The following is a 24,336-nucleotide window of genomic DNA, read 5'->3' on the forward strand; positions in this document are numbered from 1 at the left end:
CCGGGATTTTGGAGCACCAACACCGCTGCGGGTCACCCAGATCGCATCCCTCTGTCCCGATGCAGTCCTGCTGTCGTGGTGCCGGACAAGTCCCTGGAGCATCGTGCTCCCCGCGGCGGGACCGGGGCAGGAGCACCGGGCAGGCAGAGACGTCCGGCCACCGCCGAGCGCAGGTAGCGACATTCCGGGACGCTGGACCCTGCTCCAGCCCACAGGGAGGGTACAGCCCCGGGGACGGGGCCGAGCTGGGGAACCGCGGCGGCTCCGGGGGTCCCGCTCCCCCTCCCCTCCCTTCCGCCCGCCCCTCCCGGCCAGCCCCTGTCCCCTCCCTCCGCCCCGCCGCCGGGCGGGGGCTGGAGCCGGGTCCGGTGCCCGGGAAAGGAGGGGAGGAGCGGCGGAGCGAGGGAGTGGAGCCTCTGCTCGCCCGGGCAGCGTTGCGGGGAATCGAGGCGGGAAGGGGCGAGGAGGACGAGGAAGCAGCGGCTCAGGGAGAGAGTCCCGAAACCGGCCCTCCCCGCCGCGGCGGCGGGCGAACCACGATGCCCGGCCGGCCAGAGCTGCCTGCACGCCCTCCCGGAGACCGCCGCCCGTAGCGGGGCCGCCGCGCCGCGGGGTGAGCGGGGTCGAGGGCCGGCGGGGGATGCCGAGGGGGAGGCGGGGGTCAGGGCGAGGCGAGGCGGTGCCTTCCCCGCGGCGTGCTGCAGAGCGGGCCGTGATGCGGGATGCGGGGGGTCGATGTCGGGGATGGCGGGAGCGGCGCGGGGGCATCGCCGCTTTTCCCATGGCAGGTGCCGGGTGGTCCTTCTCCCGCCGTTTCCCTCGGGATTCCTCCCGGGAACACCGACAGAACGCCTCCCGGGAAGAGGCTCGGGCGGCGGTGCCGCCGAGCCGTGCGGGTGGGCTGCGGTTCGGGAGGAGGCTGCGGCGGCGGCAGCAGGGCGTGATGGACGCGCCGCATGCGGCGAGAGGGGCTTGGAAGCAGAGATGCTAAAATGTCACCGTGTGCCATGTCCTTGTCAGGTCCGGATGCTTTGAGAGACCCCTGACACTCGGTCTTTCTGCATCTCTGCAAAACCTCTGTAGGTGCGGAAGGGAGAGAAATGCGGGCGTTTTGATCAGCTGCCAATGACAGGTAGAGAGAGATGAGATTTCCAAGCTCTCAGGTTGTACAGTAGTTCTCTGGCTCCGTGTGGGTGAGTACTTGAGAAATAAATGTGCCAGAGTAACAGCGCTCGTCCATGCGGTGTGGGGCGTGAAGGCACCTGGGACAGAGCAGGGGCCCCAGCAGATGGGGTGGGTATGTGGAGAAAAAACACACATCACGGCTTTGTGCACGGATTTCTGCCTGTTTCCACTTGGGCACGAGACGTAGTGTTTTTAATACCTTTAGTTCTTGTACAGTGGGGGTTTTGTGCTTGCTTTGGGAAGGAAGGTTTCCGCAGGAGTTGCTGCAGAAGGGCTTTACCGCTGAGGCTGCTTTAGTGGGATTCCCCCCAGTCTTTGAATTTCAGGATCCCATTTAATCTGATGACATTGCTGTGGACCTCCCTCTCTTTTAAATCATCTCTGTTGCTCTGAGGTCTGATTTTTGGGTTGGCTGTTTATAAAAATAAAGACTGGTAAGATCTGAGAGGAAGACCTTTATGCATTTGTCCACAGGTAACTGAATATATTGTACAGGAAGTGACTCTGCTTTCAAGGCTTGACACGGGAGAAAAAAGGACAAAATTTAGATCAGCAGAGGAACTGTCAAGCACTAGGAGCTATGACAACAATTCTTTACTACCTTCCTGTATTTATTTGTATTCTTTCCTTTCCTCCAACTTTCCATTGCTGGCTCTCATGTGACATATTTCAATGTTGGCTTTTGCCCACTCTGAGTAGAAAAGCAGTGGTGCTGAAAAAGACAACTAAACCAACACGTTCAGCAAGGATGATATCAAGTGGCATTTCTCCTTTGATACAGTGGATGTGAACTTGTTTCAGCGTATGTAGAATTACTACAAAAACCTGGTCAGAACGGTGCTGGTTGCTGGTGCTTATTAACCTGTTTCAATGCACAATAAAGATTTTTTTTTTTTCGCTATTGATGAGATCAGAGGAGTGGAGGAACTAGTGGGGAACCATATCCTTAATTCCTTAGTCATGTAGTCACAACTGCTCAGTTACAGAACCTTTTGCTTGGTCTGTAATTGGAGACATTTTGTCTGGGTTGAGAGAGTTCAGTAGCAGGAGATTTTTGATTTTTCAGTTGATTTTTTATTTAGTACTGTAGCTCAGTTTTCTCTGACAGCTTTGGTTGTCATGAAAAACTTTGATGTTTTTTTCTTTGCTCACTCTTTCCTGCCTCTGTTCAATGATCAGAGTCTACCTACCATTGTACTTGGTTCCTTGTGTGTTCTTCAAAATTGGTAGACATATCTATAATTATTACTTCCATCAGCTAGTGTTGAACTAATTAGCCTACTTTCTTGTGCTCTAGTTTTCCTTCTTAATACTTTCTGCAGCCATAACTATCTTGTAGCTGTGTGGATAATACAACAACATGGAGGACATGTGTTTTTCCAATTGTGTTGACAAGGAGCTATTGTGAATATTATTTCGGGATTTTATTCTGGAATTGTCACTTAGTGTAGCACTAGACCCTCAAGATATTCAAACTTCTTTAACAGAAAACAGCTACCCATCATCAGTGCTTAAAAGAAACATTTCCTTAATCCACTAGTGCTGTCCTATATACTGAGTGAAGTTACAGTGAAATAAATTTTTTCAGTTGGTGACTCTTCAAGAGTAAGATTTGTCTTCAAGATCATTTCTCCCCATCTTTGTTTCCTCAAAATAAAGATAGAACAAAGACTAATTCTGTAGTGCTGATGCCAGAAGACTTATGTGCCTGTCATTTCACTTTATCTTGGTTTGTGCCCAGCAAGTCTGTGATACATGGTCAATTCTCCACCAGTTTTCACCCAAGGGTGGCGAAATCAGCTGTGCAACCTTGTTCTGAGTGACTGAAACCAGAAAGCTTATTCCTTAGGAAGTGAGTAAGTGAGAACACCTCAGACTTCTTTTTAGATCTTTGCTGTGTTTTAAAGCATTGCCTCCCAGGTGAGATTCTCATGTGAGTTACACCAGTTCAGTTGTGTTCTGTGTTTGGCAACTGGGAAGTTAGTTCTCCAGAACCTGCTGCATAGTGTCTGCTGTGGCTCTGCCTGACTGAAGTGATGCTCTGTGCTTTGAATTTTCCAACTCTGGAGGAATTCCTTGCTCTTCAGACAGCCCAGCTTGATGTTACTTGGAGTTCTTCAGACTTAGCTTTCAGAGGGCATTTTTCAATGTTTTGTTTGGTTTGTTTTGTTTGTATTGTTTCAGTGTGTTTTAGTTTGTTTTTAATCTAATCACTGAAAACATCAATTTGCAAACCAGGTTGTTTCCTGAAGAACACCTAAATCTCTTGGAGTTTTTAATAGATAGATGTTTCGATGGCACATAAACAAAGAAATAATGACCAGTATGTTTATTGCCAGTGTGTGCAGGTGCTTCAGCTTGCTCGCATATCCTCTCTTCCCTATTTAGGTATTGTTTGCATATCCATGCTTTTCAGTGGTGCTTTTCAGAAATGCTTGCTTGGCAGCAACTGAGAGACCCATTGTGAGGGGCATTGTTGTTCGCGATGCATGTCCTGATCTCATGCTTTTGTAAAAATCTCATGCTTTTGTAAAAATTGTGCTACCATCAACGTCTGTTGGATGGACGTGGGTCTGAAAAGGAGAGGCTACAGAATCTAACTTCTACTGTCTACTCTGAATAATTATTATCTGGGTCATTAGATATGGGCTCAGCATTCGCCTGTTTATCCCTTTTTGAAAAAATGCTTTATTGGTAGCTTGTACCTGTCAAAACAGAGCTGAATAGTTGGTCTGTGTTGTAAACAATCAGATGTCTTTACAAAAGCATATACTGACAGTATAGGGGGGAGTGACTTCAAATTGAAACAGGGTAGGTTAATTAGATTTTGGGGAAAAAAAATGTTTATTCTGAGGGTAGGGAGGCACTGGAATAGGTTGCCCAGAGTTGTGGGTGCCTCATACCTGGAAGTGTTCAAGGCCACTGGCAATCTGGTCTAGTGGAAGGTGTCCTTTCTCATGGAAGAGGGGTTGAAAGTAGATGTTGTTTAAAAGTCCCTTTCAACCCTATGATTCTGTGAATCACATGTAACAGTGAGGGGGGGCAATTCCACACAGTCCTATGGAATGGAGGATAGCATCATTCATACTGTTAACTTGTTGCACTGCTTTATTCCCTGATAAGCAAGTGGATCAATATCTATCCAACCTTGAAGTGCAAGATAACTTTTCTTACCTGTGTGGATTTTCTATATTTAATTTTGAAAGGGTCAAGCTTAATTAGTACAGGGTACAGGCGATCCTGTAAGAGCATGTGGAATGTGTTGTGGAGTGCCATACTTTCTGGTTATAGTGAAAGTTGTATGGGAGGGATCAAAGAAATAATTAATCAGAAAGGGGTGGCCACAGGTAGAGGAGTGGGGACAGAATAGGCTTGTATGTATAAGACAATGTTTTGATCCATTTTCCTGAAGGATTTGTGCTGTGTTATTCTTGTATCTTAACCAGAACAAGAATTGGCTTCAAGATAGATCCATGTGCAGGAACGTGTTGATCACTGGTTTAACATTTCCTCTAGGGGTCTGAGGACCAGCATAAACTGTAAAGTCATGCAACTTGTTGCCAAATAACAGAATTGTGTCTTCTAGATAGAGGTTTAAAGTTAGCTATGGAGCTTGTCTATCCTTTGCTTTTAAAATAGGGTTTGTGCTTAGAGAGTGTCAGTGTTATTCATGACCATACAGTATGCCACACGGCCACACATCCTCTACTCATTTAAGCCACTTGTTAAATAGTCTTGACAATACACACCTTCTTTGACTTTATTTTCTCTTTGCTGTGCTCTGGCAAGTGGAAGGCTGATCCTTTGCTCAGAAAAGTTATCCAATGGAGGAGCAACATTTATCATTAATGGCTCTTGCTACTGAAGACAAAGAGGTTTTACAGAAATCATGGCAAATGATTGTGAGACCCCCAACTCTCTTAATAGCTCTAAGTCCACTATTAAAATCTCAGAAGGTAGAACTGATTTTGAAATTGAACTCTGCACAATTGCAAAATCAAGTATCATTCCTGTCTGAAGAGAGATGGTGTATAAGTCTCCAGAAGTATACAGAGATGTGTAAGTCTCTCGTGCCTGGTTGGCCCTAGCAGAGTCTCATGTGAGCGAACCTGAATTAGAGATTGTCAATGCTAACAGGTTTTTACAGAAGCTGAGGGTTGGACCCTATTAGAAGAGCTGCTCTGTTAAATAACTCAAATAGGAGCATGAGATTGCAGTGTGCAATTTCCACAGACGTTTGTTCTGCTGCTTTTTGCTGCTTAACTGAGGCTCCAGTTAATTCAGAATCCTACTTCACCATCCATCAGTTTAAATCTGTCAAAAGGAGAGGAGGAGAAAAAAAAATCCAACTTCAATAGAAACACACACTGCAAGAGGCAATTGTATCACATTTGTATTCTGCTCTGTCCTTCTGTCACCCACGCTTGTAAAATGCTCAGTGACAACAAAATGAAGTACATTCATTTTCCACATATACAATAATTTATTGTATTTGGTGAGTAATTGCTGGTAGCTCTTCTATGGTAGCTTGTTCTTCTGCTTGTTCCAGATTTTGTTCCATTCCCTGTGCATGGAGGGAGACATTTAGTAACAAATGAACTTAAGAGACACCAGGCTATTTGTTCTTAATTAACTGAAATATTTTGCAAGAAACTTGAAAAATATAACTTTGTGTAATGCTGGGATTTTTGGAGCATCCCATAAGAATAATTTATGGGAGAAAGGCAAAGTATTGGAAAAATGAAGAGTAGTTGTGAAAGGATGTATTTTCTTCTCTAGAACACCTAAATCAGTCTCTTTTGTGCTCAAAGCTTGCTTGTAATACCGATGAAACACACTCATTAACCTGTCAGAATAATGCTGTTGTGATGGCATGCTGTATTTGGATAAATGAAGAACAATTTAGAGTTTACATAGTTTACACAGTCTTGTGAAGGAGTCTTGCCTCTCACAGAGCAAGCCTGCTGTACAAGCTCATGATCTCCTGTGCTAAGCTCTTCTACCTTGGGATATACTGTGGTCAGCAGGCAGACCTGAGGACAAGCAGGACAAGAGCAGGACAGCCTATAAAATACAGGGTTGTATTTTATAAAATTTATGAAATACAGCCCCATAGGATGCCCCCAAATGCCATTTATGGCAGAGTATTTCCCAATGTCTTTTGTTTCCTAGTAAGGACCATGCCCACAGATTACTCTGAGCACAGCAATGCTTTTGATGGAGACACCTGAGGAGGTGTCTTGCCATTCACTGTGCTGGGAATGCTGTTAATCAGCAGGGAAAATGTGCTGGACAGAAGTGTGTGCACATCACTGGTGTGACTTGGGGAGATTGCAGAACCACTGGTTGTGATCCATCATGGTGAAAAGTGGAACAGATTTTAAAGAACTGGGTGTGAAAAATTTCTTGTCAGTGGATCAATGTAACAGCTGGAGTATTCAGGGATGTGAATTGCTGGTAGAATGGGCTCCACCTTAAAAAATACATGGTGATAGTGGGTATATTTCTTAAAAGCAGGACCAGGTCAGGCAGAAGAAACCAGTCTCCAGCATTATACTTCAAACACTGGGCTGAGTCAAGGGAATTTCAGTTCTCCACAGTGCAAATGTAAGCCACAAACTGATGAAGGTTTCACATCCTTGCATCACTCACACAAATTGTTCTCAGTTATCTTGAGAATACAGTGAGTGTTATTTTGTAAGATGTGAGAAGATGTAGCACAATTTGCCAGTCACAAAAGCCATCACAAGTAGGTAACGTCTTTCAGCAAATCAAATATCAGAAAAATAAAGTACCATTCAAGAAATACCCAGGTTCCTGAGGCTTTCACTGAGACCCTACTATTTGCTGCCAGCAAACAGTATTTTCAGGCTGAGTACTCTGAATGCAGACATAGAATCATAAAGCCTCTGAGGCTGGAAAAGACCTGTAAGGTCATCTGTTCCAGCCATTAAGTGGTGTCCTGGCTTCATGGTTGCAGGTTGGTTTTCTGTGCTGATGAGCATCAGACAGAGGGCAGCCCCTTGGCACAGCCTGTGGTTTCGGGAAAACTAGAGGTGGTTCATGGGTTGTGGCCGCCATGTTACCACTATAAGGCTGCCAAAAACAGAAGAGACAAATCATTTGTATATAATCATTTCAGGCAGCCGCAGTGATTGGAGAGAGGCCATTGCTTACGTGGGGCTGTCACTCACAGCACATCTGCTGCTGCCCTCGTGTGTGCCCCAGTGCGTGCAGCCAGTGACCCAAAGAAAATCTGAGAAACAGCTCAGGAACGTTCAGGTACCTGAGGTTAGGTAAGGACAGTGGCAGCTGTGAAAGGAAAGGAAATGTTCGTGATGCTCAGCTGGAGCTCTGCAGAGAAGTTGTAGCAGCAATGCTGAGGTGGCTCAAGGCCAGGTGAATCTGCTCTGCTGCCCATCCCACAGGAGGTGTGATCCACATCCAAGGGATGTCCACCTGGACACCCCACGGGCTGCCAGCAGGCTCAGCTCTCAGGGCTGGAAACCACTTGTGTCAGTTCACAGATTATGCAAGGCAGTGGCAGGATATTACTAATTCACAGGTATTCAGCGAGAAAAACTGCTTGTGCTGCAAGAGGTGATCTTTAAAGAGAAGCTGTTCAAGGACTTGTATGATTTGCATGAGAGAGGAGGAAATTTTGACTAGAAATGATTGGTCTGTGGCTTTGTTTCTCTTATTCAAGCAGTTTCTATGGCAAAATAAAATTCTGCAACACACAGATTTCTGCCAGAAATTACTCAGATTTGAAAAGTTTTGGCCCAAAATACTTAGCAGAAATATTAAGCATACAATTTGTTTCTTTTTTTCTGTAGGCTGTTTTTTTTTGAGGTCTTGTTTTATGTTTACTTAAAATTGCAAACATAAAATTATGTTCCACTTTGTATAGCGTTATTTGGGGTGAGTTTATTTTCTTTGTTTATTTCCATGCAAGAGTTTATCTGTTTTTCTGTAATGTATTAGTGCCATGAATTTAACGGAGAAGATTCTACTTTTGACTTTGGAATCTAGAGAAGGGATGTGAGCTTTGAAGGAGGAGAACAAATTAAGGATCTAGTGAAGGACCCCTATGTCTGCTAATTCTGTTGGTCTATGTATCTGTGTTCAATTTTTGGATTTTTACAGAGAATTTCATGAGTTTGTGGTTCAGTGAGGGAAATAAATAGGAGCTGGGAAGAAGATTATTTTGGGTTGACCAAAGCCATAAGCTGTTTTTCTTGCTAACAGTGAAAAAATAGGCTATAATTTCAGATATATTGAAATATTTTATTTGCTTTGTATCACTGTTATCTCTCTTCATGGTTTGCAGTTGCTTTGAGTAATTTTATTTACCCAGAGTTCAACTACCTGCTAGATTTGATGACCGAAAACTGTGCTCCCTAGCCCCTCTGCTGCTCTTTGCTTTGGATGCAGCAGGCCCCTTAAGAGAATGGGAAGCACAGATGGGGTGAGCTAGGAGCATTGCATTTATTCAGTATTGCCTGTGGTGCCTCAGGAAGTGACTGCATTTGTCCTTACAGAAAAAGGACCACCAAAGGTAGCTTTTCCTGCCACTCTAACAGCTCTTGAAATAGAAGATTGAAACACATTTTTTTATAAAACCTGTAACAATCTTGTTGCCTAAGCATGGTATCAGACCTCACTTGTAATCACTGTAGGAGTAATTAATACATTATTTGCATGAAGAAATATTAATACCAGTCTGAACAAAGAGCAATAGAAAGAGACTCTGACTGGGGCATGGCAAAAAAAATTAATAGCATAAAAAAAAAATAGCATCAGCCTCATTATCATCCTGCGGTTTTTGTTCTCTTAGAAAGAATATTTGAGTGAAGGAAATAATATAGAAACTTGCTGGCGTTTTTTTTAATACCAGATAGCTTTGCATCTCCTGGCATGGCAGTCCATATTTTCCACTACATAATGACTTGCAATTAATCTGCAGTCATTTATCCGATCAAATGCTCATGTCTTTGGAATCAACACCAACGGGGTGCTCAAAGGAAAAACAAATCTCTTACGACATTGTCCCGGTTTAAAGGGACAGTATTACCAGGAAAAGGGAATTCAGGAACTCGCAGGCACAAAAAAGGTATAGGTTGGGAATAACAGTTCTTTACTGAAATATTTATAAGACAAACAAAAACAGCATCAGCTATACGAAAGAAAAAAAACAGTGACAGAACAGAATGGAATTCAGTCCCAGTCCCTTTGTCAGTCACCGATGGCTCTCCGATGGAGCAGGGCGGGCGGCTTCTCAGTCGCGGCTGCTGCAGGGGCAGGGGAGGGGGCCAGATGGCCTCACCACCCCAGGTGGAAGAAAAGGGTGAGAGGAAGGAAACTCTGCTCACCGTGGGCGTCCCAGTTCCCAGTTGTTCAGAGGAAACAGAAAGCTTTAGCAGTCCAAATCCAAGAAGCCTGATCCCAACAGGAGAAACGGAACCTCTCTCCTCCAGTTCGGCCGGCGAGCTGTGTGGTTCTCCTACCCCCAGTGTCCTCTTACTTGCGGAACACAAAAGCAGGACTCCACCTTTCCCTAATGGGCCATCATTGCTTCAGCAGTCCTTTATCTCCAGCTCTTAACGGCTAATAGGAGAGCCATCCCGGCTAGCTTAACACAATAATGGGAAAAATTTCTAAACCTCGCCAACCCACAACAGACATCAATTAATCCCTTTCAAGAAGGAGCTCATTCTATAATGTCTTGCAGCCCAGCAGCCCTATAACCTTTCTTTCACTGCTCAAAAGTAGTGTAATTATCAGATAACTGATGTTTGAGAATAATTACTATAGATAGTTTTAATTAATAGTTGACATAAACTGTATTCCATCTCAGGTTACACAAAGTTAAATTAGGGATGGATGTTAGTATGTCCCTGATGATCTGGAGGTAGGCCAAAAGTTGGAATATGTTGTTCATTACGTGACTGCGATCTGTTTTACTTACCCATGTCCAGGATGGCATGAACACCAACATCATTACCCTGTTGAGCTCTGAGAGGTGCTTGCTTTAAAATGATTGTGTTGCTGGTTGTCACACTCCTGGAGGCAGCTGAATGTCCACAATGTCTGTGCTGTCCTAGGACAGCGCTGCTTGTCTCATCTCAGCTGCCTGGAGCAGCATTGCAAAGAGAGAGTGACAGCCAAAGGAGAGAATTCCTACTTTCCTCAGGACAGGGACAGTGGTGATGTTGATGGTACACATACTGACTGACTTTTTCATTGCAGACTCTGGCATTAGCAGCAGCAAGGAAATTTCTGACAAAATTTGTATTTTTCTTCCCTAGGCATTTTTAGAATTTCATTTCTGATGCTAGAAATAGCTACTTGACTAGTGTTTTAGGACAGACTGGTTTTTGGTTTGCTTTCTTTAAATCTTCATTTGCTTACCACACATCACCTTGACTAACATACAACCTTGTCTTCTTCAGTCATTTCTTCTTGGGAAACTAACATCTTCATAACACTTTCTTAATGTTGCCATCCTTTTATAATGGTAAGGCTTCATTTATCTTAGAAGGAATTACTCTGTTGGCTTCATTTATACAGTAGAGACAATATCTGCTGCTGTCAGAGACTTGCTCTGATGGATGTATCTCACAGTCATGAAAGATGACTTAATCTAGTCCAAAGTTATTCATGGGGTTCTTGGCTGAATAACTCAATGAAATGGTTTCACAGATGTAAAATGCACTCACCTGAGAGCAGATGTTTGGTTGCATTATTCCTCTTACGGGGCAGGAAAATTGGTTTCTAAATGTGAGAAATGTGAGTTCCAAAGACAGTAATACTTCAAAAGACTGTAATTTTCAAAAGAACAGAATGATTTGTTGAGTGAGAGGCTACTTTTTATTACTCTTTTGATATGTATTTTATGGTTTCAAAATTCCTGCTGAGATCATGCTGATTCCTGGTTCTAAGATGTTTGCCCTGGTATAGAGGGCTAGCAAAACAGCTGTTCAGCTTCAAATCCCATTACACAGGTCTCATACTAAATTTTGCCATTGAATGCATGGAGGGCACACTTGGTGTTTGCAATGATGTGAGGTGGAATGATTTTTTAAAAATATTACTGTATTGTGGAACAGTAGAAAGCAATAATTTTAAAATTGCCATTCCTCTTCCTTGTTATTCAAAGTAGGGATGGATATCCCCAGCAAAATTCTGACTATTACTGATTGTAGAATTTTGTTTAGCTTGATGATCTTCAGCAGAAACCAGTCAGCGATGCAGGTAATTAAAAAATAAATTAAAAGGGGAACGTTTGTTTATTTACATCTATTATAAACCATTCAACAAGGGAAATAGAAATCAGGAATAAAATTTACACTGTTTTGCAAGAGGAGGTGAATGAGTCAGTCAGTGGTATGATAATCAGAACAGAAAGAACACAGTGAGAACATTTTTTCAAGTGAAGTTCATGGCAGGACAGGAGAGCACATTTTGAGATTTGTGCCCCAGTGAAATTGCAGGATCAATGCCTGTGTGGATTTGGATTGACATTGAATGTCTTCATGAGCAGAGCAAGGTGAAGGAGGTCAAGATACCCAAGTCCTCCCTAACTTCAGGCTAGCATGGGTTTTTTATGTGGTGCTTTATCCCTTGTCATCTACTCTGTCGTCTTGTAATTGAAAAAACCATTTTTCTGTCCTCTGTCCACACCCATTGCCCTCAAGTCATATGTGTGAGGTGTGCACTTCAGGACTTAAACCAGTCCATTTCCTTCATCCTCCTCAGAACACTTAATGTACCAGAACTTCTCAGTTTTTCTCTGCTTTAAATGAATATTTCAATGTGATTATCCAAGTTGTGCAGCATTTTGGGGTTTGTTTCCTTACAGGTGTTCAATGGCAAAGTGTTCAACAGCCTGGCTTCCAAGCATCAGATGCTTTTTGGGTTTGTTCCCAGCTTGACTACCAGAGTAGTCTGGTGTTCTCTCACCATCTTGTTTGGATATTCAGCCTTCCAGTCTTGCCCCTCCTTAATACACTGGTCTTCTCAATCCTGATTTACCTTGGTCTCTTACAGTTTTGGTTTCATCTACCTGTGATGATGACAGAAGAAGGAAGCTAAAACTTCCTCAGTCACTGCATCATGTCAGAAAAGTGAATGGAGATTACAGGGAAATATTAGTGAAGGCATTCTTGGTAGCAATTGCATGTTTTGAGGTATTATTAAGCCTTAAGGGCCTCAGTGAGAGACTCAACATTTTGTTCAAGCCATCAGTGATTCAAGACTGGTAGTTTTTTAAAAATTATTTTGCTTTTAAGCCTTCAAACAGCTCTTCTGATGGAAGGTGTTGTTGATAAGTTGTAAAGCACAGCAAGTAATAGAAGTATTTCAGTTCAGGTGAGTGACATGGAAATTGGAAACTAATTTTCAGGATTTCTCTCTCCCTCCGCATTAGTGTAGCAGAAGCATTTCACGCCCTGTTTTATCAGTTTGCTGTAAATAATGAGTGAACATTTGAGCATTGACAGCTTACAAACAACTGCTGAGGTGCTGGAAGGATGTAGCTCTTAGGTTTCAAACTGTGCAAAACTCTGCACTTAATGTATGGACACTACATACTTGTTTGACAAATACGAGACCTCAGATAGAGCTAGGATTTCAGTGGTGGGGGCCAGGCAAATGATAATGATGTAAAGTGGAGGTAGAGAAGGAAGGGAATGGAATGATGGTGTTAAAGGTAGTGGTTTTGTGAGCATCAGTTGTTTTGGCAATGACAGAACATTACAGGAATGAGAGACAGTTGGTCTCTATACCTTCCAGGCTGAGCTGAAGATGGGGTCCCCTCAAAATGGTCCTGGTGTGCATGAGGATAAATAGATAAAATAAATTACAATTATGTTTCGAGTCTTGCATCTAGGGGTATATACTGGAAATACTGATATTTCCAGTACTCATTGCAAAGGATGTCCTTCACCATTGACCAGAGCAATTGCTAGCCCCATTAAGGTTGCATGTGAAAACTACTTTCCTATTTCAGACAAAACATCTCAGGAAATGGAAAAAACCAAATGTTTACTGACTCACTTGTTCTTACGTGATGTAGCAGTACTATATTTGCTCAGAAAGATACAGTAGTTTCACGAATACAAGCCACACCATTTTGACTAAAATTTTGCTCCCACACCGGAAATGCGGTTTATACTCAGGAGCGGCTAATATGTGAATAATTTTCTGACATTTACAACCTCAGAAGTGCCAGCCAGGGTGCCGAGCCGAGCACCTGCCAGTAAAAGCCGGCATTTCGTGATTGTTACAAATCGTTACTCTGTTGCGCCGCAGGTGGGGCCTGGCTCCCTGCAGGCAGCACGGGGGGCGGGGAGAGAGGCGGGAGAGCTCTCTCCTTCCCTCCTCTGCCGCAGCCCGGGGGAGAGACGGGGGGCCCCGTGCCGCCATTGCCTCGGCCCGGGGGGAAGGCGGGGGCCCCGTGCTGCCATGACCGCGGCTTGGGGAGGAGGTGGGGTGCTCTGTCCCCGCCTGCCGCCACAGGAGCGGGGGGGGCTCCGTCCCTGCCTGCCACCACGGGGCAGCGCTGGGCCAGGGTGACCGAGCCCAGTGGCAGCGGTGGCCGGCCATGAGCAGCCCCGCCGAGTGGCAGCGCCGAGCTGGGCCACCTGGCCCCGTCGGCAGCCCCGAGCGGGCCGAGCCTGCATAGCCCAAGCCCAGCCAGTAAACCCCACCCTGCTGCAATTCTGTTACTAATTGGCAACTTTGTTGCACACAGGTCCTCATTGCAAACGACAGAGCGGCTTATACTCGGGTGCGGCTTATTTATGGACAAAAACCAAAATGTTTGCCAACACCCGGCGATGCTGCTTATACTCAGTGTGGCTTGTATTCGTGAATTTACTGTAATCAGACAATTTAAAAAACTGGCTGCAATGAAACTGTTGGCTGAAATGAAAAGCATCAAATCAAAAAGCCTTTCCAGAGTGGACCAAGCTCAAACAATTTAGCAACTCATGCATATGTTAACACAGAATGTCATCTCTCTGAACCAGCCCTATACTGCAGAGCTGTTATGTCAGGATTATGGCCATGCAGCTCCTTTGTTGCTGTGCCTACAGCACTTAGAACTCTACTCTGCCACTGCACTCAGAACATGCTCTTGGTTTAATCTCCTATGCAGGCAGTCAGGGAGTTTCCTTTTTTGATGTTCTAAACACAGTAATGCGTGTCTTGTCCCAGAAGCATCTTCTAAAAAGGTATCTGAGCCTTAAAAATATACTCCAGAGAAGTACAAGTTTCTTTTCCTCCCTGTCTCTGTCTGAGCATGCAGCTTGTGGCACTGATCTGCTGACAAAGCCCTGGTTCATTGCAGGCAGTGCAGTTATACAGGTTTATAGCAGAAGATGGTTCATGTCTCATATGAAGGGTGAAATACAACCCTATGCACATAGCCTGTTTTATGTACTGCACGGCATTAGCTGAGTTAAGTGGGATGAAATTAGGCCAAACAGAAAAGTAATTGTGTTTTCCTCTGATTTCTGGTTTGCTCAGGTTAAGCAGTGATTAATGCAAGCACTCAAACTCTTTCTAATGGTTGTGTTTCTTAAAAAAAGCTTATTTTTCAGAAATCTTCATTATGATGGTAAAACTTGCAATTCTTATCCTGACCGTTGTTCCAGACCTGAAAATTAAATAGGAACAAAAATAAGTGGCATATAAAGTCCATGTGTATACACTTCTTGTGTTATACTATAGACCTTTTGACATCAACTCCTTCACATTTGGAGACTCTATGCTGCAAGAGACTTTCAGACTACCTTTCCCCTTACTGTTGCTATGTTTTTTTCATAGAATTTACTAGATCTTTGGTTCTCTTAAACTTAGTGGGAAAGCTTCTACTGATTCACTGGGGTCCCCGTTTGACCCAATATTTACGTGCTCCCGTCCCTTCAAACATACAATCATAGATCATTAAGGCTGAAAAAGGCCTCTGGAGTCATCCAGTCCAACCTTTAATTGAACACAACCACATCTATCACTAAACCATGTCCCTAAGCATCACATTGTCATGTTTTTTGGACACTTCCAGGGACAGTGATTCCACCACTTCCTGGTCAGCCTGTTCCAGTGCTTGACCAATGAAGAAAATTTTATTAATATCTAGTTTAAATCTCCCCTGGAACAACTCGAGTTTTATCTTACTTAACATGAAAAAGGCTAATGCCTAAAATAAGTAATTAAAGAAATGGACTACGTTGCCTTGATTTCAAATGTTTTCCAGGGGGCATTTTCACAGTACAATTTAAAAGCACATATGTTGTGCATGCTGACAAACAATAAACACCAATTTCTCTTCCAGCCAGACGTGTGTTTGACTATTTTGAGTCAGCCCTCAGTGTATGCTCACCTCTTTTTTTGCTGTCACCTTCCACTCTGCTGTGCTACTGTTGTCTCCCATCCTCCCAATCTTACAGAAAGACAATCAACTTCTCTGCACAGAAAAAGCTTTCTGGAATGTGTGGCATTACACTGAAGAGCTGCTAACACCAAGTGACTTCTTCAGATAGTTTCACTTCGTGGTGATTTGACGAGAAAGCAAGTGCTTGGGATATAAATTAGGTTGACAGAAGTAGAAAGGTGGGTACTCGGATGCATTTAGGTCATGAGTCTGCCTGTCAAGAGGCTAGGAAGAGGCTGTAGGTAAGTTTATTATCTTGCAGTTTGCTACCACCCACTGAGCACCTGGAGGCTGCTGCTATCAGGTGGCGTATTGTGTGTGATCTGTGACTGCTCTGGTGCTTTTGTGCCAGTCCCAGTATCGGTGGCTGGAAGCACAGATTATCCTGCTGCTGAATGGGTACAGAGGCTGAGCTGCTGGGATTTCCAGTGACTGCTTGCTTCATGACATCATCCTGAGTAGGGCACCTGAGAAAATCAATCCTAATGTTTTTTCAGAGCTTGAAGAAGCTTGAGGTGGGCTGTACGAGAGATATGTGTTGCGTAGATGCAGATGTGAAAGGAGAGGCTGGATAAAAGAATCACAGTGCTTTTGACAAAAGCAGTGGGGATGTAGCAGAGAAATTTGTCTGAGGAATGCTGTTTTTGTCATGGCTTAGACCATAGTACAGGCTGCTGTATCCCTCAAGGGTCCAGATAATATAAGGAAAATTAGCCTAGAAACAAAAAGCGCTTAAAAATTTTAGTCTCACTTTGCTACTTATTATTATTGCAGCATAGCTGAGTTTGCAAATGAGATATGTCAATTATAGAAGTTTTCTTTCTCAAAACTAGAGGGAAAGTATTTTTGAGGTCAATTGCCTTGTCCTTTTTTTAAAATTTTTTTTAATTAGAATGGTTTTGAAAATAGGTTTTGAGGAAAAAACAATTATCACGGTCAAAATGAAAAAATATTTCAAGAAAGCCAACTTTATTATTCTTCTAGTGCATGTTTTTTTAAATCCAGCACATGAAACTGAAAGGCAGTTTTCCCTCTGTGCATGATGAAGTGGAAGAATCTGAAAATTGAGAAGAAAAATTGTTACTATAAGAAAGTATATGAAATTACATTAAATTAGTTCATGTGCCATACAGGCCTCTCTTGTAGATTTTGTTTAACATGGAGGTGTGTTCCTAAGTAGGAGGTTTTCTTTTCACCAAAAGGCTGTTACAGACTTGACTGACAATTGCCATTCCCTCTTTTCACATGAGCACAGACTTCAAGTGGAGTATTAACCAGTGTTACTTGAATTGGTTCTCCTCTGCAGGGCCTGCAGTCTTTGGGTAGAGGTGGAGAATATCTTGACACCCAGTGTTTTTCATCATCTCTGCCATTCCCTGTGAGGATGTGTTTTCCTTTTTTGTTGGAAAACCTTCTCTTTGACCTGTGTGCAGCTGCCTCCCCAGGACCAGCTGTGAGTGCTGTTCTCTGTTGCCAGTCTAGATCTCCCTTCTACATCCGCAGTTGCACGCAAGCCCAGCTGGAGACCCAGGCCGGGCTCTGCAGGCACTTGCATCTCTGTCATCCCTGTGAAAGCCTGTGAAGGAAAGCAGAACTTAGCCCCGTGGGTTCTCTGATGGGTTCCACTTGTCTATGCCACGGGATTCTTTTTGTCTCTGCTACATACTCACCCTTGAAACCTCTCTCTGCACGTACCTTCTACCCTGTGACTTAGACTCTCTCTGGAAAAGCATCAAAGCTAACCTCTTCTGTCCTTCTCACTTCACAGTGTGTATTTACTTGCATTAGCGTTGTTTTGCAGTGATACCAAAGCTAACCTCTGCAACAAGTCTCGCTTGTGCTGTGAAACATTGGCATTTCACCACAGTCACAGTGGAGTGGTCTGTAGGAGTCAGGCAATGCAAAGTCTGAGTGCCCTTTTCTTCCTTAAATGCAAAAGAGGGAATGCTGCACCAGTGGCAAACATTTTGGTGATGCATAGCTGCCTCTCCGAGGTGAGTAGCAGTGCTTTTTTGCCCTTCTTGTCACCCCTAAAAATGTTTCATAGGAAGTGCTCCCACAGCCACCCAGAAGCTTAGGGAAGATTAGTTTTAGAAATGCAATTTTTCAAAGCAATCAGATTTCTCAGTTAAAGTTTAAATTAATTTCAGTGGGCTTGATTAATCTTAGCACACAGTAAAGAGACAGACTAATATACAGGAGTGGATTTTTCTCTTGTTGATATTACTGTGCTGTGGTCCTCTGTGACTACTGATCCAGACAAAATATCTTGAGAGAAAAAGCCTCCTGTTTCACCCTAGCCTTGCCACTCTCATAGTCAAGAATGCCTTCCCAAGATCTAAACCTCTCTTCTTTCAGTTCAATGACATTGCCCCTTGTCCTATCATTCCATGCCCTCCTCAGAAGTTCCTCTCCAGCTCTTTTCTAGCCGCATTCAGTACTAGAAGGTGCTCTTAAGTTCTAACCTTCTTTTGTCCAGGCTGAACAATCCCAATTCTCTGTCTTCCCTTTTTTTTTCTGGCCAACTTGCCTGTTTGAGAGTGCTGGCGCCACAAGATGTTAGAGACTAACATTTGGCTTATAATTCAGCATACCTTGGATTGTATTGGACCTTTGAAGTTTAACCTATTTTACTTGATTAACTTTAAAATTTGTATTTTGTTGTTTCTGGCAAGCTTTGTGATTGGCATTGCTTTACAAGCCTACAGGTGTTAAAATAGGTGGTTTGCTGCATCCATGAAAAAAAATCATTGAAAAATGCAGCTAATTATGTACCTTGGCAAGGACTGAAATTTTTCATTTAATAGATAGCCCAAATCTCAGTCAGGAGAAAAGTCCTGGCTCATTGAAACACTGCCAGTTTAACTGGCAAGAGCAGAGCCTGGAGAATGTAAGACCTGTACCTGACCATAACAAGAACAATAATTTGAGTTTGATAACATTTTGGTAAGATGGAATGAGAGTGTTTTCAAGGAAGGGTTCTAGAAAATGGTACATTAATTATTACTTTGTTATTTTTCTTGTCATTCTTCAAGAAATGTCAGCTTGGTTTAACAATTTTTTAAAAATACTGTATTTCTTGAACAAGGTTGTTAATTTGGGTTATTATTTTGGAAGTTTCTGTGTTGGCTGAGCAAGACAGAGATACACAGCATGGTATTCATAAGTGAGTATGTAGATAATAAACCTTTGAGCATTGTTTAGAAGTATGCTTGTCAGAAAGTCTGTTTTTCTAGAAGATGCTGTTCCATGTCCAGCTATCTTCTAGAGCCCACAGGGTGAAAGGAGTGGTTTAAACCAGAAGCATGGTTTGTTGCTGACTGGCATCTTTTACAGACCATTGGCAAGAGATGAGAGAAAATCTCATGTGTTCAATGTGGAATATGGGCGTTAGCATCAGATGAACTCTTCTGCTGTATAAGAAGATAACCTAGAGGGAAGCATGGAGTTGATCCAGTCAGATTTAAGGTGATGGAGATTACACCACTGATTCACATAGGGCACTGGATGATAAAGTGCCGTTTGGGGCCTGATACTTGATGCACTGGCTGCTACACTTGGGTGAATACCCAAGACTGGTGCTATGCTCTCTGGCTCTCCTCAGTTTCAATACGTATTCCATTTGTGAGATTGTGCATCTGTTCTGCTGTCCTCTTTATTAATCTCTCATACTCAGACTCCTCAGATGCTCTCGGCTGCCTTATTCTCTGGTTCAGCTGTTTAGTCTCCCTTCCAGAGCTCTGCTACTGCAACTTAACTTTACTACTGAGTGGATTGAAGTTGCTTCCTTTTCCCAGTAGGGCTGGATTTAATCTCAGATACATGTTCTGGATTATGTTTATTACAAAATCTGTTACTTTTTTAAAAGTTCATAGTATGTCGTGTTAATCTCTTGATGCCTAGCACTGGTGAACTCCTGTTGGCTTCCTTACATATGCTCTGACTGCAGGGATTTATCAAAATCACGTATAAAATATATACAAAAAGTAGGGTGCTATTTTACCTGCTGTTACTTGGACTTCCAGTATTTCTTTATCTACCTAAAACCTCACATAAGAAAGTCTAAGACTATATTGCAAGAATATTGAGGCATATAAAAAGGGGAGGCTACAAGCTCTGGTGGGTCGCGTAGTATAGAAGTAGCTGTGTTTCTTGTTCCAGTTGTGTCAACAAAGACCTGCTTTACTGTACAGAGACCTTTTAAGTAGATGACCGCTCCTTGTAGTGCTTCCCTGTCCCCTCACTCAGGCTTGACTAGGTTTGAAGAGAAAGGAGATCCCAGGCAATGGTAAGGTTTGTGTTTGCGGGAAGAAGAGTAAAATACGGTGATGCAAATAATGCCCTTCAACTTCAAGAGTGCAGGCTCAGCTATAACTCAGACTCTTACCTTGCTAAACTGGAGGTGTCCTACTCCCTCACAGGTTTAGACCTCTGAAAAAGGGTACCTGTGACCGCTGCCTGAGTTTGCAAGCAGTCATGAGGACACGCAGAATGGAGTAAATCTTCATTCCCTAAGGACAGTAAGGAAGATTCAGCTGTTTTAATCTGGTAGACTTGTCAGACTTGTCAATAGCTGCCAGATTTTGCAGCCTGTGTAGCTCTTGTGTTTTGTACTGGGAGCTTAAAGAGTTAGAACAGCCTTTTTTTTCCTCAGCTGGTTTTCCTTTGGGTTTGTTTGTTTCATATTCCCCAAATGTTCTGTTTTTGAGCATTGTCCATGCAACAGTGAGTTAGAGAAATTTACTTAATTTCGCCTTCCTAATAGTAACACATGGCTCTGACAGCTGAAGCTTTAAAAACAAGCCAGATTGTAGGGTACATAAAACTGTGCAGCAGTTGAATCTCAGGTGGTAGAAGGTGAGGTTAAAAGTGTGATTAGTCCCTGATGGATATATCCACAGTCTGGAAGTGTAGGTCAGAAGTAGGATTTTCTCCTGTTCCATGGTTTTTTTGGTGTCATATCCAACTGGGGTCCATCCGCTACACAAGATGCAGGTAAAATCTGTTTCTGCTGCCTGATCACCCAGGGGCTTTGCCTTTTTTTTGGTGCTGCTACTGTGTCTTATTCTTCCATCTTGATCCTCTGCTTCTGCCCTCTACATATGCAAAACACACTTGCTTTGTCATTAAAGGGAAAGTCTACATGCAAATTTTTTTAAAAGAATGCTAGTAAGTATTCTGGACTAATCCGAAGTATGAAGTCAACCTTTCTGGTGTAAAATTTTTTTTTTGAGCAATGGCTTTTTGGAAGAGAAATGTTTTACTTTCCTTAGACACTACTCTGTTGTTTATAATGTGACCATGAAAACCAGTTTCCAGCTGGAGCTGCATTTATTTTCTTTGGTGATTCAGGGTTCTCTGCCAGACTACATCCATATAATACAGGAAGGTTTCCAGGAAGGGGTACAACGCTGCTGTGGAATGACACATATACAGTGCTTCTTTATAACATTCTTTCACCTCCAACCATTTCAGTCCAAGGAATTCCCAAGTTGGATGTGATTTCTGTGTACAGAAGAGAAAAACAAGCATGTATTTACGAGGCTTTAAATCCCTAGAGAGCCACATGAGCGCAGAGAGAGAGAGAGAGAGAGATGGAAATAACTGAAGCAGATTTATCTATTAATTGGAGGTGACATCCATGAAAAATGTTTTGTGCTTTTTTCGCCCAGCCATGCTTTGCCTACCAATGTCTTCTCAGCATTAATCACAGCTAAAAGGTTCTGGGGAAACCTTTTCTGCTATGTTAAGAAATGCCAGTGTGGATATGGACTTAATGCTTTGTACTTCTTCAGAAGGTTTGCTTGCTGTGTAGGGGGAAGGAGGGCTGTCAGCCGAGGGTTTTAGCCTGGGAAAGGATCAAGCACCTCCTGCAGAAAAGACAGTTGTGTTTTCTTGCTATTAAGGAGCTGTAAGCCTGAGACAGGCAGCAGCTAATATGGCCAGTGGCAGAAGAGGCAGCCTGACACATGGGCAAAGGACCTGTCTGTGCTTTTAGCTGGGATCTAGGTTAAGAGGAGCAACCTTGCGTGCAAATCCAGCAATTAGAGAGAAGCCTGGTTTTGTGTGGTGGCACAGCAGGACATCTTTGGTCTTATGTCAAAGGGTATGGTTTTCCCCCTATACAGGGCAGGGAAGGAAGGAAGGAATACAGGACAGTACTTTCCAGGGCAGAGAGACCTAGAAAGGCTGAGGCTGCCTGTCTGGGTGAACCCCTCTTAGGGACAGTGATCTCTGATGGACTTGTGTGAGAAATAATGTTTGTGCATTTGGAAGTGATTTGGTTTTCTGGTGTTTTGTGTGCCTATTACAATGCAGTCTAACTGCTGTCCTCACCTTTCTATGTACCCTATTTCACAATAGGACCTCTGATGGGACCTCCCCATAAACAAATCCAAAATTTTTTGGGGGCAGCCCAATTAAAACATGAAAACCAAATCACCAGAATGGACCACTGGTTATTCTGGTTTTAACTCCAACCTGTTTCTGCATTATGTTTGCAATAACAACAAGGTGACCAAAAAAATCTCCTTGTCAAACATCGGCACGTCTAAAAGACTGTAAATCAGGCATGTTAAAACACATGAAATTATGGCAGGTGAAGGCTGTTTAGAACATCTGTTTGTTGCAGAGTCGTGGCCATGTGAATGTAGAGAAGCTTGCATTTAGTCTTTGAGACATTATTTCATTGAACAGTGGCAAAGAGTGCTTTGGGGTGTGTGTTGCTCTTCACAGCAGTGTCACTTGAGCAGGCACACAAAGCTTTGAGGTCAAGGTTTTCTGAAACATCCAGGCTTGGCCTAATCCAAGCTAACCTTCCTCAGACAGCAACTGGTGGTGCAATTTATTCAGATGCCAGTAAATGAAGAGTTTAAGCCTAGTGCTGTGGAAAATCTTATACAGAGCAGTATTGTCACAACTGGGAACCATTGCCACTGCCATTCCATAAAGGAAGAATGACCCAAGCACTGAGACATAGCAATTACTGGAAAGGGAGAAATCTGAAATCCCTGCATCATAAATGCAATAATCATCACAGTATTGTCAAAAGAAGAACATCTGGGAAAAGTTATACACTGCTAAGTAATAGCATAGAATATAGCAGTGTTTGGAGTATGGCATATTGAGATTCTCATGATACATGGAGTTTTAACAGACTGTGTGGACACATCCTTACTTTAAACTTTTGACAGTCTAAACTTAAATGGTTGCATCAAAACCATGTGGAGTTTTTTTAAACAGGACCTTTCTAAATGGCAGAGCTACTAAAACAAAGGATAGTGCAATCATCTTCTGTTCAACTGCCTTTTCTGTGAGATTTAACAATGAGAGATATTTTATTTATATTAAATACTGTTGCATGTAGCTGAAAATTTGATTTGGATTGAATGAAGAGCTCTTCAGGTCAAATCAAAGTCACTATTGCTGTTTATTCTTACTGTTGGGACTGGTCTAGGTGCTCCATTTGCTTCTATTGCAAAGCATCTTCCCTTTAATACCACACAGGTGTCTTTTGTGAGTAAAACCACAGTGTTAATGCATTTCCTGGCTTTTTGGTTGAAGAGGTGAGGCCTGTTGCAATGTGAATCCTGAATAGGAAACCCCTATTCCCTTGACGTCAATGAATGAGGTCAAAAGCACAATTTTGAGGCTCCTGTGGAGTCCTCATTAGGGCAGCACAGGCATCACAAGTCTGTGAGTACAGGTCAGGCAAAGCAGCTGCCTTTTGGGCAGTTCTGCTTCTCCTGCTGATGGGCAGCTCCTGTTAACCTGCCTGCTCACTCTGACATCATTTATGTCAAATCCAACAGAGGTGAAGTTGCCCAGTGTCCATTCTTTGACTACAACTACATAACTTGTAGTTGTCTATTTCGCTGAATATGGCTGGAATTTTGTGTGTTATGTAGTCAGCCCCAGTGGAAGGAAAATCATGTCCCCATGTCTTGGAAACACATCACCCTTTCCTCCTTATGCAAAAGTAGTGTGATTTCCTCCATCGTGCTGAGCTGAAAAGAGCAAGGAGATTTCCTGGGACCAGCAGATAGGGAATGGGAGAAGGGTCTGAGGCAGGTGCTGCATGGCATTGCCAGCTGCCAGTTATCCTCTCCCTGCAAGTCCTGGCAGAGATGAAAGCCATTAATCAGTGCCCACAGCATCCAAACCAGGGAATGAGTAGATTGGGAATGCTGGTTCCTCCAGTCCTGCTGGGATTTAAGCTGGGAGCACAGGGCTGTGTGGTTTAGCAGACACAGACACGCCAATATCCCTAGCAAACAAGTCTTGTAACAGTCAGCTTGATTTTCTTCCTTCCTCTCTCCTCCTCAATCCCATCCTTTGTAATATCCAGATAAATCTGTGTCTGTCTGGGCTCAGTTTCAGGATCTCTGCTGGAGGGTGATCAATGTCCATGTCTCTGCTGGGGGATGCTCAGGGCTGGTTGAGCCCACTGCCAGACAGGTTCCACCAGCTCCAAGCTTGACAGTGGTTCCCTGTAGCCATCTGTAGTAATGACCAGCCCAGCCCCCAGCCATACACTGCCAAGTATGGAACAGAAGGTGGAATTGCTGAAGGAGCAGAGGTGTGAGGGGAAAAGGGTGAGGGGCAGGAGGGGAAGCGTACAGTAAAGCCCCCGGATCAGGTTTCGTGGCAGTCCAGGGCAGCTTTTTCTGATGCATGTTTCAGCCTGGAGGAAGAGCCCAGGACCAGCACAGAGA

General features: G+C 43.4%; 1 protein-coding gene across 2 annotated transcripts in view; it reads left to right on the forward strand.

The window, feature by feature from the left end:
• The first annotated feature begins 338 nt into the window (after positions 1–338).
• The window catches only part of PLPPR1 (phospholipid phosphatase related 1), a 124,696-nt gene continuing 100,698 nt past the window's right edge, over positions 339–24,336 (forward strand). For both annotated transcript variants that reach the window (XM_033086562.1, XM_033086561.1), the window contains exon 1: positions 339–613. The gene's annotated coding sequence lies outside the window, so the exon portion shown is untranslated. The remainder of the gene's footprint in view (positions 614–24,336) is intronic.

The sequence above is a fragment of the Catharus ustulatus genome, assembly GCF_009819885.2.
Source record: "Catharus ustulatus isolate bCatUst1 chromosome Z unlocalized genomic scaffold, bCatUst1.pri.v2 scaffold_29_arrow_ctg1, whole genome shotgun sequence".
Lineage (NCBI taxonomy): Eukaryota > Metazoa > Chordata > Aves > Passeriformes > Turdidae > Catharus > Catharus ustulatus.